We start from the raw sequence: 18,189 nt of genomic DNA on the forward strand, positions 1-18,189 counted from the left end.
TGAGGTGTGAGGATGGATGGTGGGGTGTGAGGGTGGATGGCAGGATTTGAGGGTGGATGATGGGGTGTGAGGATAGATGGTGGGGTGTGAGGATGGATGGTGAGGTGTGAGGGTGGATGATGGGGTGTGAGGGTGGATGGTGGGGCGTGAGGGTGGATTGTGGGGTGTGAGGGTGGATGGTGTGGTGTGAGGATGGATGGCAGGATGTGAGGGTGGATGATGGGGTGTGAGGGTGGATGATGGGGTGTGAGGGTGGATTGTGGGGTGTGAGTGTGGATGGTGGGGTGTGAGGATGGATGGCAGGATGTGAGGGTGGATGATGGGGTGTGAGGGTGGATGGTGGGGCGTGAGGGTGGATTGTGGGGTGTGAGGGTGGATGGTGGGGTGTGAGGATGGATGGCAGGATGTGAGGGTGGATGATGGGGTGTGAGGATGGATGGCAAGGTGTGAGGGTGGATGATGGGGTGTGAGGATGGATGGTGGGGTGTGAGGATGGATGATGGGGTGTGAGGATGGATGGCAGGATGTGAGGGTGGATGATGGGGTGTGAGGGTGGATGGTGGGGTGTGAGGATGGATTGTGGGGTGTGAGGGTGGATGGTGGGGTGTGAGGATGGATGGTGAGGTGTGAGGGTGGATGATGGGGTGTGAGGGTGGATGGTGGGGTGTGAGGGTGGATGGTGGGTTGTGAGGGTGGATGGTGGGGTGTGAGGGTAGATGATGGGGTGTGAGAGAGGATGGTGGGGTGTGAGGGTGGATGATGGGGTGTGAGGATGGATGGCAGGGTGTGAGGGTGGATGATGGGGTGTGAGGATGGATGGCAGGGTGTGAGGGTAGATGATTGGGTGTGAGGATGGATGGCAGGGTGTGAGGGTGGATGATGGGGTGTGAAGATGGATGGTGGAGTTTGGCATTAGGTGTTGCTAGGGGTGTGGCACAAGGTGTTACCAGGGGTTTGCCGTGCTATCATTCGACTGAACCAGGGCATGTGAAGCGTCTGGGGTAAACCATGGAAAGATCTGTGGGGCGTGGAAGTGGATGGGGGAGCTGTGGTTTCGGTGCATTGCACATTACAGCTAGAGAGAGAGTATGAATGAATGTGGTAATTCATCCTGTGTTCATGGCACTCTCTCAAGAAGGCAGGAAACAGCGATTATATATATATATATATATATATATATATATATATATATATATATATATATATATATTTTTTTTTTTTTTTTTTTTTTTTTTTTTTTTTATTATACTTTGTCGCTGTCTCCGGCGTTTGCGAGGTAGCGCAAGGATACAGACGAAAGAAATGGCCCGACCCCCCCCCCCCCCATACACATGTATATACATACGTCCACACACGCAAATATACATACCTACACAGCTTTCCATGGTTTACCCCAGACGCTTCACATGCCTTGATTCAATCCACTGACAGCACGTCAACCCCGGTATACCACATCGCTCCAATTCACTCTATTCCTTGCCCTCCTTTCACCCTCCTGCATGTTCAGGCCCCGATCACACAAAATCTTTTTCACTCCATCTTTCCACCTCCAATTTGGTCTCCCTCTTCTCCTCGTTCCCTCCACCTCCGACACATATATCCTCTTGGTCAATCTTTCCTCACTCATTCTCTCCATGTGCCCAAACCACTTCAAAACACCCTCTTCTGCTCTCTCAACCACGCTCTTTTTATTTCCACACATCTCTCTTACCCTTACGTTACTCACTCGATCAAACCACCTCACACCACACATTGTCCTCAAACATCTCATTTCCAGCACATCCATCCTCCTGCACACAACTCTATCCATAGCCCACGCCTCGCAACCATACAACATTGTTGGAACCACTATTCCTTCAAACATACCCATTTTTGCTTTCCGAGATAATGTTCTCGACTTCCACACATTCTTCAAGGCCCCCAGAATTTTCGCCCCCTCCCCTACCCTATGATCCACTTCCGCTTCCATGGTTCCATCCGCTGCCAGATCCACTCCCAGATATCTAAAACACTTCACTTCCTCCAGTTTTTCTCCATTCAAGCTCACCTCCCAGTTGACTTGACCCTCAACCCTACTGTACCTAATAACCTTGCTCTTATTCACATTTACTCTTAACTTTCTTCTTCCACACACTTTACCAAACTCAGTCACCAGCTTCTGCAGTTTCTCACATGAATCAGCCACCATCGCTGTATCATCAGCGAACAACAACTGACTCACTTCCCAAGCTCTCTCATCCCCAACAGACTTCATACTTGCCCCTCTTTCCAAAACTCTTGCATTTACCTCCCTAACAACCCCTTCCATAAACAAATTAAACAGCCATGGAGACATCACACACCCCTGCCGCAAACCTACATTCACTGAGAACCAATCACTTTCCTCTCTTCCTACACGTACACATGCCTTACATCCTCGATAAAAACTTTTCACTGCTTCTAACAACTTTCCTCCCACACCATATATTCTTAATACCTTCCACAGAGCATCTCTATCAACTCTATCATATGCCTTCTCCAGATCCATAAATGCTAGATACAAATCCATACATTGCAAATCCAATCACTTTCCTCTCTTCCTACACGTACACATGCCTTACATCCTCGATAAAAACTTTTCAATGCTTCTAACAACTTTCCTCCCACACCATATATTCTTAATACCTTCCACAGAGTATCTCTATCAACTCTATCATATGCCTTCTCCAGATCCATAAATGCTACATACAAATCCATTTGCTTTTCTAAGTATTTCTCACATACATTCTTCAAAGCAAACACCTGATCCACACATCCTCTACCACTTCTGAAACCACACTGCTCTTCCCCAATCTGATGCTCTGTACATGCCTTCACCCTCTCAATCTATACCCTCCCATATAATTTACCAGGAATACTCAACAAACTTATACCTCTGTAATTTGAGCACTCACTCTTATCCCCTTTGCCTTTATACAATGGCACTATGCACGCATTCCGCCAATCCTCAGGCACCTCACCATGAGTCATACATACATTAAATAACCTTACCAACCAGTCAACAATACAGTCACCCCCTTTTTTAATAAATTCCACTGCAATACCATCCAAACCTGCTGCCTTGCCGGCTTTCATCTTCCGCAAAGCTTTCACTACCTCTTCTCTGTTTACCAAATCATTTTCCCTAACCCTCTCACTTTGCACACCACCTCGACCAAAACACCCTATATCTGCCACTCTATCATCAAACACATTCAACAAACCTTCAAAATACTCACTCCATCTCCTTCTCACATCACCACTACTTGTTATCACCTCCCCATTTGCGCCCTCACTGAAGTTCCCATTTGCTCCCTTGTCTTACGCACTTTATTTACCTCCTTCCAGAACATCTTTTTATTCTCCCTAAAATTTAATGATACTCTCTCACCCCAACTCTCATTTGCCCTGTTTTTCACCTCTTGCACCTTTCTCTTGACCTCCTGTCTCTTTCTTTTATACATCTCCCACTCAATTGCATTTTTTCCCTGCAAAAATCGTCCAAATGCCTCTCTCTTCTCTTTCACTAATACTCTTACTTCTTCATCCCACCACTCACTATTCGAAATACTGAGTACTCGAATACCCTTCGTCTCACAATGGTGAGCAACGGGGTCTATACTTGGTTGTTTGCTATTATACAGTCCCATAGCCTAGCGGTTAGCATGCCTGCCGCTTGCACAGGGGTCCCAGATTCGATCCTGGCTGTTGGAGGTTTGTATGTTCTATGAAGGTGCGCGTTCATATGCACTTTATTCGTATTCATATACCTCCGCGTTGTACAGTTAGGTTCGGTAAAACGCTATCAGCTGGCTATGTGCGTCTGTTCGGAAACAACCAAGTATAGACCCCGTTGCTCACCATTGTGAGACGAAGGGTATTCGGGTACTCAGTATTTCGAATAGTTGTTTCCTATTATACAGTCCCATAGCCTAGCGGTTAGCATGCCAGCCTCTTGCACAGGGGTCCCAGGTTCGATCCTGGCTGTTGGAGGTTTGTATGTTCTATGAAGATATATATATATGTGTGTGTGTGTGTGTGTGTATATATATATATATATATATATATATATATATATATATATATATATATATATATATATATATATATATATATATATATATATATATATTTTTGCTTTGTCGCTGTCTCCCGCGTTTGCGAGGTAGCGCAAGGAAACAGACGAAAGAAATGGCCCAACCCACCCCCATACACATGTATATACATACGTCCACACACGCAAATATACATACCTACACAGCTTTTCATGGTTTGCCCCAGACGCTTCACATGCCCTGATTCAATCCACTGACAGCACGTCAACCCCGGTATACCACATCGATCCAATTCACTCTATTCCTTGCCCTCCTTTCACCCTCCTGCATGTTCAGGCCCCGATCACACAAAATCTTTTTCTATCCATCTTTCCACCTCCAGTTTGGTCTCCCACTTCTCCTCGTTCCCTCCACCTCCGACACATATATCCTCTTGGTCAATCTTTCCTCACTCATTCTCTCCATGTGCCCAAACCATTTCAAAACACCCTCTTCTGCTCTCTCAACCACGCTCTTTTTATTTCCACACATCTCTCTTACCCTTACGTTACTTACTCGATCAAACCACCTCACACCACACATTGTCCTCAAACATCTCATTTCCAGCACATTCATCCTCCTGCGCACAACTCTATCCATAGCCCACGCCTCGCAACCATACAACATTGTTGGAACCACTATTCCTTCAAACATACCCATTTTTGCTCTCCGAGATAATGTTCTCGACTTCCACACATTCTTCAAGGCTCCCAGAATTTTCGCCCCCTCCCCTACCCTATGATCCACTTCCGCTTCCATGGTTCCATCCGCTGCCAGATCCACTCCCAGATATCTAAAACACTTTACTTCCTCCAGTTTTTCTCCATTCAAACTTACCTCCCAATTGACTTGACCCTCAACCCTACTGTACCTAATAACCTTGCTCTTATTCACATTTACTCTTAACTTTCTTCTTTCACACACTTTACCAAACTCAGTCACCAGCTTCTGCAGTTTCTCACATGAATCAGCCACCATCGCTGTATCATCAGCGAACATTAACTGACTCACTTCCCAAGCTCTCTCATCCCCAACAGACTTCATACTTGCCCCTCTTTCCAAAACTCTTGCATTCACCTCCCTAACAACCCCATCCATAAACAAATTAAACAACCATGGAGACATCACACACCCCTGCCGCAAACCTACATTCACTGAGAACCAATCACTTTCCTCTCTTCCTACACGTACACATGCCTTACATCCTCGATAAAAACTTTTCACTGCTTCTAACAACTTGCCTCCCACACCATATATTCTTAATACCTTCCACAGAGCATCTCTGTCAACTCTATCATATGCCTTCTCCATATCCATAAATGCTACATACAGATCCATTTGCTTTTCTTAGTATTTCTCACATACATTCTTCAAAGCAAACAGCTGATCCACACATCCTCTACCACTTCTGAAACCACACTGCTCTTCCCCAATCTGATGCTCTGTACATGCCTTCACCCTCTCAATCAATACCCTCCCATATAATTTACCAGGAATACTCAACAAACTTATACCTCTGTAATTTGTGCACTCACTCTTATCCCCTTTGCCTTTGTACAATGGCACTATGCAGGCATTCCGCCAATCCTCAGGCACCTCACCATGAGTCATACATACATTAAATAACCTTACCAACCAGTCAATAATACAGTCACCCCCTTTTTTAATAAATTCCACTGCAATACCATCCAAACCTGCTGCCTTGCCGGCTTTCATCTTCCGCAAAGCTTTTACTACCTCTTCTCTGTTTACCAAATCATTTTCCCTAACCCTCTCACTTTGCACACCACCTCGACCAAAACACCCTATATCTGCCACTCTATCATCAAACACATTCAACAAACCTTCAAAATACTCACTCCATCTCCTTCTCACATCACCACTACTTGTTATCACCTACCCATTTGCGCCCTTCACTGAAGTTCCCATTTGCTCCCTTGTCTTACGCACTTTATATACCTCCTTCCAGAACATCTTTTTATTCTCCCTAAAATTTAATGATACTCTCTCACCCCAACTCTCATTTGCCCTCTTTTTCACCTCTTGCACCTTTCTCTTGACCTCCTGTCTCTTTCTTTTATACATCTCCCACTCAATTGCATTTTTTCCCTGCAAAAATCGTCCAAATGCCTCTCTCTTCTCTTTCACTAATAATCTTACTTCTTCATCCCACCACTCACTACCCTTTCTAATCAACCCACCTCCCACTCTTCTCATGCCACAAGCATCTTTTGCGCAATCCATCACTGATTCCCTAAATTCATCCCATTCCTCCCCCACTCCCCTTACTTCCATTGTTCTCACCTTTTTCCATTGTGTACTCAGTCTCTCCTGGTACTTCCTCACACAAGTCTCCTTCCCAAGCTCACTTACTCTCACCACCCTCTTCTCCCCAACATTCACTCTTCTTTTCTGAAAACCCATACAAATCTTCACCTTAGCCTCCACAAGATAATGATCAGACATCCCTCCAGTTGCACCCCTCAGCACGTTAACATCCAAAAGTCTCTCTTTCGCGCGCCTGTCAATTAACACGTAATCCAATAACGCTCTCTGGCCATCTCTCCTACTTACATAAGTATACTTATGTATATCTCGCTTTTTAAACCAGGTATTCCCAATCACCAGTCCTTTTTCAGCACATAAATCTACAAGCTCTTCACCATTTCCATTTACAACACTGAACACCCCATGTATACCAATTACTCCCTCAACTGCCACATTACTCACCTTTGCATTCAAATCACCCATCACTATAACCCGGTCTCGTGCATCAAAACCACAAACACACTCATTCAGCTGCTCCCAAAACACTTGCCTCTCATGATCTTTCTTCTCATGCCCAGGTGCATATGCACCAATAATCACCCATCTCTCTCCATCAACTTTCAGTTTTACCCATATTAATCAAGAATTTACTTTCTTACATTCTATCACATACTCCCACAACTCCTGTTTCAGGAGTACTGCTACTTCTTCCCTTGCTCTTGTCCTCTCACTAACCCCTGACTTTACTCCCAAGACATTCCCAAACCACTCTTCCCCTTTACCCTTGAGTTTCGTTTCACTCAGAGCCAAAACATCCAGGTTCCTTTCCTCAAACATACTACCTATCTCTCCTTTTTTCACATCTTGGTTACATCCACACAACATTTATACACCCCAGTCTGAGCCTTCGAGGAGGATGAGCACTCCCCGCGTGACTCCTTCTTCTGTTTCCCATATATATATATATATATATATATATATATATATATATGGGGGAGAAAAAGGAGGCAGGAGCGAGGGACTGGAAACCCTTCCTTGTATTTCGTTTTCTAAAAGAGGATACAGAAGGAGCCAAGCGGTGTGTGCTCATCCTCCTCGAAGGCTCAGACTGGGATGTTTGTATGTGTGTAGATTTAACCAAGATGAGAAGAGAGGAGATGAAATAGGTTGCATGTTTGAGGAAAGAAACCTGGATGTTCTGGCTCTGAGTGAAACAAAAGTCAAAGGTAAAGGGGAAGAATTATTTGGAAATATCTTAGAAGTAAAGTCAAGGTTTGGTGAAAGGACAAGAGCTAAGGAAGGAGTAGCACTACTACTGAAGCATGAGTTGTGGTAGTGTCTTATAGAGTATAAGAGTTAATTCTTGATTGATGTGGGTAAACATGAAATTGGATAGAGCGAGAGATGGGTGATTATTGGCACTTATGCACCTGTCCATGAGAAGAAAGATCATGAGAAGCAAGTGTTTTGGGAGCAGCTGAATGAGTATATCAGCAGTTTTGATGTACGAGACTGGGTATTAGTAATAGGTGATTTAAATGCGAAGGTAGATTTAAGGTATAATTAGGGCGCATGGGGTATTCAGTGTTACGAATGGAAATGGTGAAGAGCTTCTGGAGATATGCTGAAACAAGGCTGGTGTATGGGAATACCTGGTTTGAAAAGGGGGGGTATATGCAAATGTATGTATATGAGTTGGAAAGGTGGTCAACGGGCATTATTAGATTACATATCAGTTGATAGGCGAGTAAGGGGGAGATTTTGGATGTAGATTTGCTGTGGGAGCCGAAGGTGAAGATTTGTAGAGGTTTTTCCAAAAAGAAGAAACAATGCTGGGATGAAGAGAGTGGTCTTAGTAGGTGAGTTTGGAAAGGAGACTTGTGTGAAGAAATACCAGGAGAGATTTAGTGTAGAATGGCAAAAAGTGAGAGCAAATAAAGAAAGGGGAGTGGGGAGGAATGGGATGCATTTAGGGAAGCAGTGATGGCATGTGCAAGAGATACATGTAACATGAGAAAGGTGGGAGACGGGCAAATTAGAAAAGGTGGTGAATGGTGGGATGAAGAAGTAAAGTCGCTAGTGAAAGAGAAAAGAAAGGCGTTTGGACTTTACTTGCAAGGAAGGAGTGCAAATGACCGGGAGATGTATAAGAGAAAGCGTGAGGAGGTGAAGAGGAAGGTGCAAAGGTTGAAAAAGAGAGCAAACAAGAGTTGGATTGAGAGAGTATCGTTAAACTTTAAGAAGACTAAAAACGTTTTGGAAAGAGGTAGATAATGTGTGAACCAGAGAACAAATGGGAACATTGGTGAAGGGGGCAAAAGGGGAAGGGATAACGGGTAGTGATGGAGTGAGGAGATGGAGTGAGTATTTTGAAGGATTGTTTAATGTGTTTGATGACAGATTTTGAAGGATTGCATTATGTGTTTGATGATAGAGTGCCGGATGTAGGGTGTGTTTTGATCGGGAAGAGTGTGCGAAGTGAGAGATCCAGGGAGAGGGGTTTTGTGAAGAGTGAAGAGGTGGTGAAAGCCTTGCGAAAGATGAAATGCGGCAAAGTGGTTGGAGTGATTGTATTGCAGTTGAATTTATTGAGAAAGAAAGTGCCTGTGTTGTTGATTGGTTGGTAAGGATATATAATGAACGCATAGATCAGGGTAAGGTGCCTGGGGATTGGTAGAGCGCTTTAGTGCGCTACTGTAGAAAGGCAAGTGTTCAAACTACAGAGATATGAATTTGTTTAGTATTCTTGATAAGTTGTATGGGAGAGTATTGATTGAGAGGGCGAAGGCATGTACAGAGTATCATATTGGAGGGTTTCATTGTTGTTTCAGAAGTGACAGAGGTTGTGTGGATCTGGTGTTTGCTTTGAAGAATGTGTGTGATGAATATTTAGAGAAACAGAAGGATTTGTATATACCATTTATGGATCTGGAGAAGGCATGTGATGGGGTTGATAGAGATGCTTCTTTGGAAGGTATTAAGAATATAGTGCGAGAAGTAAAGTGCTAGAAGCGGTGAGAACTTTTTATCAAGGGTGTAGGGCATGTGTACGAGTAGGAAGAGAGGAGAGTGAATGTTTTCAAGTGAAGGTCGGTCTTCAGCAGGAGTGTGTAATGTCACCCTGTTTGTTGAATTTGTTTATGGATGGGGTGGTAAGGAAGGTAAATACAAGAGTCTTAGAGGTAGGGGTAAGTAGGCAGCTTAAGGGGATGATAAGGCCTGGGAAGTGCGGTAGTTATTGTTCGCCGATGAAACAGCACTGATGGGTCATTCAAGCAAGGTTATTAGGCTCATCAGGGTTGAGGGACAAATTAATTGGATGTAAGTTTGAATGGAGAAAAATTCGGAGAAAGTGAAATGATTTAGATATCGAGGAGTGGACATGGCAGCGAAAGGAACTATGAAAGCGGAAGTGAGTCATAGGGTGGGATAGGGGGCGAAGGTTCTGGGAGGGCTGAGGAACGTGTGGAAAGAGATAATTTTATCTAGGAGGATGAAAGTAAGTTCATTAGAAGGAATAGTAGTTCCAACGATGTTATATGATTGGGAGGCATAGGCTGTAGATATGATTGTTTGGAGGAGGGTGGATGCGTTGGAAATAAAATGTTTGAAGACAATATGTAGTGTGAGGTGGTTTGATCGAATAAGTAATGAAAGGGTAAGAGGGATGTATGGTTACGAAAAGAGTATATATATATATATATATATATATATATATATATATATATATATACATTATATATATATATATATATATATATATATATATATATATATATATATATATATATATATATATATATATATATATATATATACGATCGGGGCCTGAACATACAGGAGGGTGAAAGGCGTGCAAGGAATAGAGTGAATTGGAAAGAAGTGGTATACCGGGGTCGACGTGCTATCATTGGATTGAACCAGGGCATGTGAAGCGTCTGGGGTAAACCATTGAAAGTTTTTTGGGGCCTAGATGTGGAAAGGGAGCTGTGGTTTCGGTGCATTACACATGACAGCTAGAGACTGAGTGTGAATGAATGTGACCTTTGTGTCTTTTCCTAGCGCTACCTCGCGCACAAACGGGTGGGAGGGGGTTGTCATTTCATGTGTGGGAGGGTGGCGACGGTAATGAATATGGGCAGACAGTATGAATTATGTGCATGTGTATATATGTATATGTCTGTGTGTGTGTATATATATATATATATATATATATATGTATATGTTGAGATGTATAGGTATGTATATGTGCGTGTGTGGACGTATATGTATATACATATGTATGTGGGTGGGTTGGGCCATTCTTTTGTCTGTTTCCTTGTGCTTCCTCGCTAACGCGAGAGACAGCGACAAAATATAATAGAATGAATAAAATTAATAAGTATATATATATATATATATATATATATATATATATATATATATATATACGAATAAAGTGTATATGAACGCGCACCTTCATAGAACATACAAAGCTCCATCAGCCAGGATCGAACCTGGGACCCCTTGTGCAAGAGGCAGGCATGCTAACCACTAGGCTAAGGGACTGTATAATAGGAAACAACTATTCGAAATACTAAGTACTCGAATACCCTTCGTCTCACAATGGTGAGCAACGGGGTCTATCGGTTGTTTCCGAACAGAACACATAGCCAGCTGATAGCGTTTTACCGAACCTGACTGTACAACGCGGAGTTATATGAATACGAATAAAGTGTATATGAACGCGCACCTTCATAGAACATACAAAGCTCCATCAGCCAGGATCGAACCTGGGACCCCTTGTGCAAGAGGCAGGCATGCTAACCGCTAGGCTAAGGGACTGTATAATAGGAAACAACTATTCGAAATACTAAGTACTCGAATACCCTTCGTCTCACAATGGTGAGCAACGGGGTCTATCGGTTGTTTCCGAACAGAACACACACACACACACACACACACACACACACACACACACATATATATATATATATATATATATATATATATATATATATATATATATATATATATATATATATATATATATATATATATATATCCCTGGGGATAGGGGAGAAAGAATACTTCCCACGCATTCCTCACGTGTCGCAAAAGGCGACTAAAGGGGACGGAGCGAGGGGCTAGAAACCCTCCCCTCCTTGTATTTTAACTTTCTAAAAGGGGAACAGAAGAAGGAGTCACGCGCGGAGTGCTCATCCTCCTTGAAGGCTCAGATTGGGGAGTCTAAATGTGTGTGGATGTAACCAAGATGAGAAAAAAGGAGAGATAGGTAGTATGTTTGAGGAAAGGAACCAGGATGTTTTGGCTCTGAGTGAAACGAAGCTCAAGGGTAAAGGGGAAGAGTGGTTTGGGAATGTTTTGGGAGTAAAGTCAGGGGTTGGTGACAGGACAAGAGCAAGGGAAGGAGTAGCACTACTCCTGAAACAGGATTGGTGGGAGTATGTGATAGAGTGTATGAAAGTAAAGTCTGATATGGGTGAAACTAAAAGTGGATGGAGAGAACTGGGTGAATATTGGTGCATATGCACCTGGGAATGAGAATAAAATCGTGTTAGTAGTTTTGATGCACGAGACCGGGTTATAGTGATGGGTGATTTGAGTGCAAAGGTAAATAATGTGGCAGTTGAGGGAATAACTGGTGTACATGGGGAGTACAGTGTTGTAAATGGAAATGGTGAAGAGCTTATAGACTTGTGTGCTGAAAAATGACTGGTGATTGGAAATACCTGGTTTGAAAAGTGAGATATACATAAGTATCTGTATGTAAGTAGGAGAGATAGCCAGAGAGCGTTATTGCATTACGTATTAATTAGTAAGCGCGCGAAAGAGAGTCTTTTGGATGTTAATGTGCTGAGAGGTGCAACAGGAGGGATGTCTGATCATTATCTTGTGCAGGCGAAGGTGAAGATTTGTAGAGGTTTTCAGAAGAGAGAATGTTAGGATGAAGAGAGTAGTGAGAGTAAGTGAGCTTGGGGGAGACTTGTGTGAGGAAGTACCAAGAGAGACTGAGTGCAGAATGGAAGAAGGTGAGAGCAAAGGACGTAAAGGGAGTGGGGGGAAGCAGTAATGGCTTGCGCAAAAGATGCTTGTGGCATGAGAAGCGTGGGAGGTGGGGAGATTAGAAAGGGTAGTGAGTGGTTAGATGAACAAGTAAGATTATTAGTGAAAGAGAAGAGAGAGGCATTTGGACGATTTTTGCAGGGAAATGGTGCAAATGACTGGGAGATGTATAAAAGAAAGAGGCAGGAGGTCAAGAGAAGGGTGCAAGAGGTGAAAAAGAGGGCAAATGAGAGTTGGGTTGAGAGAGTATCATTAAATTTTAGGGAGAATAAAAAGATGTTTTGAAAGGAGGTTAATAAAGTGCGTAAGACAAGAGAACAAATGGAAACATCAGTGAAGGGGGTTAATTGGGAGGAGATAACAAGTAGTGGTGATGTGAGAAGGAGATGGAGTGAGTATTTTGAAGGTTTGTTGAATGTGGAAGATGATAGAGTGGCAGATATAGGGTGTTTTGGTCGAGGTGGTGTGCGAAGTGACAGGCTTAAGGGGAATGATTTCGTAAACAGATAAGAGATAGTAAAAGCTTTGCGGGAGATGAAAGCCGACAAGGCAGCGGGTTTGGATGGTACTGCAGTGGAAATGATTAAAAAAGGGGGTGACTGTGTTGTTGACTGGTTGGTAAGGATATTTAATGTATGTATGAATCATGGTGAGGTGCTTGAGGATTGGCGGAATGTATGCATAGTGCCATTGTACAAAGGCAAATGGGATAAAGGTGACCGCTCAAATTACAGAGGTGTAAGTTTGTTGAGTATTTCTGGGAAATTAAATGGGAGGGTATTGACTGAAAGGGTGAAGGCATGTACGGTGCATCAGATTGGGGAAGCTCAGTGTGGTTTCAGAAGTGGTAGAGGATGTGTGGATCAGGTGTTTGCTTTGAAGAATGTATGTGAGAAATACTTAGAAAAGCAAATGGATTTGTATGTAGCATTTATGGATCTGGAGAAGGCACATGATACAGTTCATAGAGATGCTCTGTGGAAGGTATTAAGAACATATGGTGTGGGAGGCAAGTTGTTAGAATCAGTGAAAAGTTTTTATGGAAGATGTAAGGCATGTGTGAGAGTGGGAAGAGAGGAAAGTGATTGGTTCTCAGTGAATGTCGGTTTGCTGCAGGGGTGCGTGATGTCTCCATGGTTGTTTAATTTGTTTATGGATGGGGTTGTTAGGGAGGTGAATGCAAGAGTTTTGGAGAGAGGGGCAAGTATGCAGTCTGTTGTGGATAAGAGGGCTTGGGAAGTGAGTCAGTTGTTATTCGCTGATGATACAACGCTGGTGGCTGATTCGGGTGAGAAGCTGCAGAAGCTGGTGACTGAGTTTGGCAAAGTGTGTGAAAGAAGAAGGCTGAGAGTAAATGTGAATAAGAGCAAGGTAAATAGGTACACTAGGGTTGAGGGACAGGTCATTTGGGAGGTAAGTTTGAATGGAGAAAAACTAAAGGAAGTGAAGTGTTTTAGATATCTGGGAATGGATTTGGCAGCGGATGGAACCATGGAAGCGGAAGTGAGTCACAGGGTGAGAGAGGGGGCGAAAGTTCTGGGAGCGTTGAAAAAGTGTGGGAGGCGAGAACATTATCTCGGAAAGCAAAAATGGGTATGTTTGAAGGAATAGTGGTTCCAACAATGTTATATGGGTGCGTGGTGTGAGCTATAGATAGAGTTGTGCGGACGAGGATGGATGTGTTGGAAATCAGATGCTTAAAGACAATATGTGGTGTGAGGTGGTTTGATTAAGTAATGAAAGGGTAAAAGAGAGGTTTGATAATAAAGAGTGTGGTTGAGAGAGCAGAAGAGGGTGTTTTGAAATGGTTTGGTCACATGGAAAGAATGAGTGAGAAAAGATTGACCAAGAGGATATATGTGTTGGAGGTGGAGGGAACGAGAAGTAGGAGACCAAATTGGAGGTGGAAAGATAGAGTGAAAAAAATTTTGAGCGATCGGGGCCTGAACATGCAGGAGGGTGAAAGGAGTTCAAGGAATAGAGTGAATTGGAACGATGTGGTATACCGGGGTGGACGTGCTGTCACTGGATTGACCCAGGGCATGTGAAGCGCCTGGGGTAAACCATGGAAAGTTCTGTGTGGCCTGGATGTGGAAAGGGAGCTGTGGTTTCGGTGCATTATGCATGACAGCTAGAGATTGAGTGTGAACGAATGAGGCCTTTGTTGTCTTTCCTAGCGCTACTTCACGCTCATGCGGGGGAAGGGGGTTCTTATTTCATGTGTCGCGGGGTGGTGACGGGAATGAATGAAACCAGCAAGCATGAATTATGTAACTGTGTATATATGTATATATCTGTGTGTGTATATGTATGTATACGTTGAAATGTATAGGTATGTATATGTGCGTGAGTGGACGTGTATGTATATACATGTGTATGTGGGTGAGTTGAGCTATTCTTTCATCTGTTTTCTTGCGCTACCCCGCTGACGCGGGGGACAGCGACAAAGCATTAATGAACAAATAAATGAATATATATATATATATATATATATATATATATATATATATATATATATATATATATATATATATATATATAGATAGATAGATAGATAGATAGATAGATAGATATATGCAGAATGGAAAAAGGTGAGAGCAAAGAACGTAAGTGGAGTTGGGGAGAAATGGGATGTATTAAGGGAAGCAGTGATGGCTTGCGCAAAAGATGCTTGTGGCATGAGAAGCGTGGGAGGTGGACAGATTAGAAAGGGTAGTGAGTGGTGGGATGAAGAAGTAAGATTATTATTGAAAGAGAAGGGAGAGGCATTTGGACGAGTTTTGCGGGGAATTAGTGCAAATGACTGTGAGATGTATAAAAGAAAGAGGCAGGAGGTCAAGAGAAAGGTGCAAGAGGTGAAAAAGAGGGCAAATGAGAGTTGGAGTGAGAGAGTATCATTAAATTCTAAGAAGAATGAAACGATGTTTTGGAAGGAGTAAATGAAGTGCGTAAGACAAGAGAACAAATGGGAACATCGGTGAAGGGGGCAAATGAGGAGGTAATGACAAGTAGTAGTGATGTGAGAAGGAGATGGAGTGAGTATTTTGAAGGTTTGTTCAATGCGTTAGATGATAGAGTGGCAGATATAGGGTGTTTTGGTCGAGGTGGTGTGCGAAGTGAGAGGGTTAGGGAGAGTGATTTGGTAAACAGAGAAGAGGTAGTAAAAGCTTTGCGGAAGATGAAAGCCGGGAAGCGGCGGGTTTGCATGGTATTGCAGTGGAATTTATCAAAAAAGGGTGACTGTGTTGTTGACTGATTGGTAAGGTTATTTAATGTATGTATGACTCATGGTGAGGTGCCTAAGGATTGACATGCATGCATAGTGCCATTGTACAAAGGCAAAGGGGATAAAAGTGAGTGCTCAAATTACAGAGATATAAGTTTGTTGAGTATTCCTGGGAAATTATATGGGAGGGTATTGATTAGAGGGCGAAAGCATGTACAGGGCATCAGATTGGGGAAGAACAGTGTTTTCAGAAGTGGTAGAGGATGTGTGGATTAGGTGTTTGCTTTGATGAATGTATGTGAGAAATACTTAGAAAAGCAAATGGATTTGTATGTAGCATTTATGGATCTGGAGAAGGCTTATGATAGAGTTGATAGAAATGCTCTGTGGAAGGTATTAAGAATATATGTGTGGGAGGAAAGTTGCTAGAAGCAGTGAAAAGTTTTTATCATGGATGTAAGGCATGTGTACGAGTAGGAAGAGAGGAAAGTGATTGGTTCTCACTGAATGTTGGATTGCGGCAGTAGTGCGTGATGTCTTCATGGTTGTTTAATTTGTTTATGGATGGGGTTGTTAGGGAGGTGAATAAAAGAGTTTTGGAGAGAGGGGCAAGTATGCAGTCTGTTGTGGATGATAGAGCTTGGTAAATGAGTCAGTTGTTGTTCGCTGATGATACAGCGTTGGTGGCTGATTCGGGTGAGAAACTGCAGAAGCTGGTGACTGAGTTTGGTAAAGTGTGTGAAAGAAGAAAGCTGAGAGTAAATGTAAATAAGAGCAAGGTTATTAGGTACAGTAGGGTTGTAGGACAAGTCAATTGGGAGGTAAGTTTGAACGGAGAAAATCTGGAGGAAGTGAAGTGTTTTAGATATCTGGGAGTGGACTTGGCAGTGAATGGAACCATGGAAGCGGAAGTGAGTCACAGGATGGGAGAGGGGGCAAAAGTTCTCTGAGCGTTAGAAAATGTGTGTAAGGTGAGAACATTATCTCGGAAAGCAAAAATGGGTATATTTGAAGGAATAGTGGTTCCAACAATGTTATATATATATAGGTTGCGAGGCGTGGGCTATAAATAAAGTTGTGCGGAGGAGGGTGAATGTGCTGGAAATGAGATGTTTGAGGACAATATGTGGTGTGAGGTGCTTTGATCGAGTAAGAAATGAAAGGGAAAGAGATGTGTGGTAATACAAAGAGTATGGTTGAGAGAGCAGAAGAGGGTGTTTTGAAATAGTTTGGTCACATTGAGAGAATGAGTGAGGAAAGATTGACCAAGAGGGTATATGTGTCAGAGGCGGAGGAAACGAGGAGAAGTGGGAACCAAATTGGAGGTGGAAAGATAAAGTGAAAAAGATTTTGATCGATCGGGGCCTGAACATGCAGGAGGGTGAAAGGTGTGCAAGGAATAGCGTGAATTGGAACGATGTGGTATACCGGGTTCGATGTGCTGTCAGTGGATTGGACCAGGGCATTGAAGTGTCTGGGAGCAAACCATGGAAAGTTCTGTGTGGCTTGGATGTGGAAAGGCAGCTGTGGTCTTGGTGCATTATACATGACAGCTAGAGACTGAGTGTGAACGAATGTGGCCTTTGTCGTCTTTTCCTAGCGCTACCTTTAACTGCTTCTAGCAACTTACCTCTCTCCTCATATACTCTTAAAACCTTCCACAAAACATCTCTATCATCCCTATCATATGCCTTCTCCAGATCCTTAAATGCTACATACAACACGCGGGGAATACGTGGAAGGTATTCTTTCTACTCTATCCCCACGGATATATATATATATATATATATATATATATATATATATTTATAGGTAGGTAGGTAGGTAAATATGCAGATATTGAACAATGTGATGATTAAGATAAAGCTAGTTTATTCATTTAGATGTTTCCTTGGTGTGATCATAACTGCAGAAACTCCTACAGAATAAAAGCTGTACTCTTAATGTATGAGAGATCTGTTGCTAATATGCAATTATACAGTAGGAACTTCTGCATTAAGAATACAACATGACTACGCTGCCATCATACGCTTACCAGTTGCTTTGCTACCATCGTACTTGGTTACGATACAACCTCTCTTGTAACCAGGTCAAAGCGTGATAGTGAGTTGATGATATCAATGCAGGTCAGGTGATCCTCAAGTGGTCGAGGGTGTTAAGGCTTGTTGCTGGGGAGACAACCAGATGGTGTGATGGTAATGAACACTGTAATTGAACACTGTAATAGCGTCACACAATCGGGCTCTGTGTGATGGTGCAGAGTTCGAAGTTGTCAGTTGAATGGAAGTTGACATAATTGATGTGTGTCCTGTGGACGTATAATGACATTTGTGGGTATGTCACTATTTGATGTTTTCCTTGTGAGCAAATATTTTATACCCAGTCTCTCAGGAGGCGAGTCATGAAATACATTTTGTTTTTCTTATAAAAAAAAAGGATTGAACTTCCTGGTGGACACGAGAGAGGTGCATGGATCCCTTGTTCGTGGCGAGATAAGTGATATGATATGAGAAAGGT

The 18,189-nt window shown here is 42.9% G+C and overlaps 1 long non-coding RNA gene across 1 annotated transcript in view; it reads left to right on the forward strand.

Moving 5' to 3' along the window:
* The window catches only part of LOC139750888 (uncharacterized), a 330,261-nt gene that overhangs the window by 11,395 nt on the left and 300,677 nt on the right, over positions 1-18,189 (forward strand). The gene's annotated exons all lie outside the window — the stretch shown is intronic.

Source organism: Panulirus ornatus, chromosome 10, assembly GCF_036320965.1.
Source record: "Panulirus ornatus isolate Po-2019 chromosome 10, ASM3632096v1, whole genome shotgun sequence".
Lineage (NCBI taxonomy): Eukaryota > Metazoa > Arthropoda > Malacostraca > Decapoda > Palinuridae > Panulirus > Panulirus ornatus.